This window comes from Rhododendron vialii, chromosome 10a, assembly GCF_030253575.1.
Source record: "Rhododendron vialii isolate Sample 1 chromosome 10a, ASM3025357v1".
Classification (NCBI taxonomy): Eukaryota; Viridiplantae; Streptophyta; class Magnoliopsida; order Ericales; family Ericaceae; genus Rhododendron; species Rhododendron vialii.
In genome coordinates, this window is record NC_080566.1 from 9,133,968 (window position 1) to 9,137,110 (window position 3,143).

Below are 3,143 nucleotides of genomic sequence, written 5' to 3' on the forward strand. Positions count from 1 at the left end.
AAATAAATATATGTGTGTATGTATTATACGGTTCGGATTGGTTTGGAACCATAACCGTGAATGTGAATTTACAAATCAAACCATATTATGCGGTTTCTAATTTTTTAAAATCATGAACAAACCATACTACTAAAAAACCGAACCAAACCTTTCGGTTCGGATTGATTTGGATTGGATTCGCGGTTCGACGGTTTTTTTGCTCACCCCTAAAAATTGCATAGTTTATAAAACCACACACATGGCAGTTGGAGAGTTGGAATGAGATATGTATTTTATGGCAACATTGTGATCGTTAAGGTTGAGTTTTCCGAAATCGTTAAAAACGACTTAGGATAGGCTATGCTTGAAGTATGCAATTCAAAATTCCAAAGTGTTTATTATTTTAAGCTACAAAAATCACTGTATGGGTTTAAACAGTCTGGTCGTATGTGGTACAAACGATTTAGTGATTGTTTGCTAAAGAAGGGATATGAAAATGGTCCAATTTGTTCGTGTATTTTTATTAAGAAATCAAACTCTGTGTTTGTGATTATTGCAGTTTATTTCGATGACTTAAATCTCGTAGGAACTCCGGAAGAGCTTATAAAAATTGTAGAATATTTAACAAGAGAGTTTGAAATGAAAGATCTTGGCAAAATAAAGTTTTGTCTCTGCCTGCAGATCAAGCATTTGCCAAATGGTATCCTAGTACATCAATTGGCATGCATGGAAAAAGTCTTGAAGCAATTTTATATGGATAAGGCGCATCCGTTGAGTACTCCTATGGTGGTTCGATTACTTGATATTAACAATGATCTCTTTCGTCCTCTTAAAAAGGGAGAAGATATTCTTGGTCCCGAAGTACCATATATGAGTGCAATTGGTGCACTTTTGTTTTTGGCAAATTGTACACACGACCAGATATAGCGTTCTCGGTCAATTTGTTGGCTCGATACAGTTCTGCTCCAACTCAGCAACATTGGAAAAGAATTAAACACATTTTCCGTTACCTCCAAGGAACGGTTTACTTGGGCTTATTTTATTCAAAAGGATCGACGTCACAATTAATCGGATATGCAGATGCTGATTATTTATCAGATCCACATAAAGCCCGATCACAAACAAGATATGTGTTTACTTGTGGCGGTGCTGCCATTTCATGGCATTCTGTGAAGCAAACGTTGACTCTTACTTCTTCTAATCACTCTGAAATCATCGCAATTTATAAAACAAGTCGTGAATGTGATTGGCTTAGATCAATGATTCAACACATTTGGAAGAAAATGCGGATTGTCTTCAATCAAGGATTGTCGATCAATGATTCAACACATTCGGGAAAAATGCGGATTGTCTTCAATCAAGGATTGTCTTTTGTATGAAGATAATGTCGCATGTATCACACAGATCAAAAGTGGTTATATCAAAGGAGAAGAACTAAGCACATATCGGCAAAATTCTTTTACACCCATGACCTCCAAAAAAGTGATGATATTGATGTTTAGCAAATATGCTCTAGCGACAATCTGGCATACTTATTCACTAAGGCATTACCAGCTACAACGTTCAAGAAGCTGGTAGTCAATATCAAAATGCGTCGACTCAAAGATTTATCATGCAGTGTTGAGGGGGAGTCAACGACTTGAAAATTATATACTATGTGTACTATTTTTCCTTCGCCAGAGGTTTTTCCCATTGGGTTTTTCTTGGCAAGGTTTTAACGAGGCATACATTTAATATTTTGTCATCCAAGGGGGAGTGTTGTGAAATTGATGGATAACAAAAGGTTCACAATGATTGAAGCCATTAATTCTTCAGCGAATTAAGTTTACGAATAAGAAACGCAGTTTGTAACAGTAGCGTATTAATTATACATTTGATATTTCATCTATATAAAGACAGAAGAGAAATTGCAATGAAAAGTAAGAATCAGAGGTATTCGATTGATCCTGTAGATCAATTGTGTTTCTGATAGTTCTGGAAGAACTACATTTAATATATATTGTGTTCTTTATTGTCTTTACTTTTTGTTCTGTTCTTTTGATATTTCCTTAGTTTTATAACAGTTTTAAATTTTTAATTGGATACTCATTTTAAAACGTTAAAAAAAAAATTGAACCGTCAAATAGAAACTAAGGGAGTACCAAATGAAAACAAAACGGGACAGGACCTCTGTCCGTTTGGTGCAAGTAATTATTCAATGCACCTGGAGCAAAGTTGAGCACGAATATGAACCACATATTAGCGTAGAGTCCGCCCCCTTGACCGCACATTTGTGTGGAGTTCAGTCCACCCCAAACCTTGCCTCAGGGACATTGAATATCATCTCGTTTAGTAAGGGGTAGACGGACGGGTGGTCCTGTATTTGAAAGATCAATTGTTTCTCATGAGAACTCTTTTAGTGATTCAATAGAAATTGATCAGTTTGTTTTTCTCAGATGAATTCTGCTTCAGAAAGCATTATTGGGCTCCCTCTTTGGTTTGATCTAGCTAGTGTCATTTCCACAACTGAAGGACAAGATAGAGCCTTCAATAAATCAATTTCTATAACAAGCTTGAAGTGACAGCTCTCCAGCCCAAATTTGAGTGTTACTTATTTTTCTTTCATTCTTTCTTTCTTTCTTTCTCGTTTTAGGTCTTTCAATCCTTTATCTGAGTTAATTTTTTTCTTTTGACGTTCCCATCGAATTTCTCTGCCAACACAGCCTAACTAAACAAATACCTTGTAGAGGTCAATGGGATTTGAAAGTAAGAATCCAAAATCGGAACAAATAAGGAAAAATTGAACCAAGTAATTAGCGGTGATGCTGTATGGGTCAAGTACGCCAGAACTATTTGTGTTTAGTTTTTCATGAATCTCAGAATGGAAATCACTGCATCAAGAATGGGAATCACATGCCACAAACCTCAAATCTCTCTGTACATATACATAAAACAGAAACTTACATACATAATCACTTTCTTTTTATGAAAAGGGTTCATAAAAAGGACAGAAAATTACATATATTCAAAACAAACGGCAGGAAATGAAAATACAAAACACCTCCTTCTTCTGCTTATTGTACTTCGTAGGCGTGCCGAATTAGTTCGGTGGTGGAGGGCGATGCCAAGGCGGTGGTTGCCTGTAGGGGTCAAAGTACAGCAGTGGAGGTGGGCCCGGAGGACCA

At 36.4% G+C, this 3,143-nt stretch overlaps 1 pseudogene; it reads left to right on the forward strand.

Annotated features, from left to right (window-relative positions):
• The first annotated feature begins 339 nt into the window (after nt 1-339).
• On the forward strand, nt 340-1,813 carry LOC131302857 (uncharacterized mitochondrial protein AtMg00810-like; annotated as a pseudogene).
• The last annotated feature ends 1,330 nt before the right edge of the window (nt 1,814-3,143 follow it).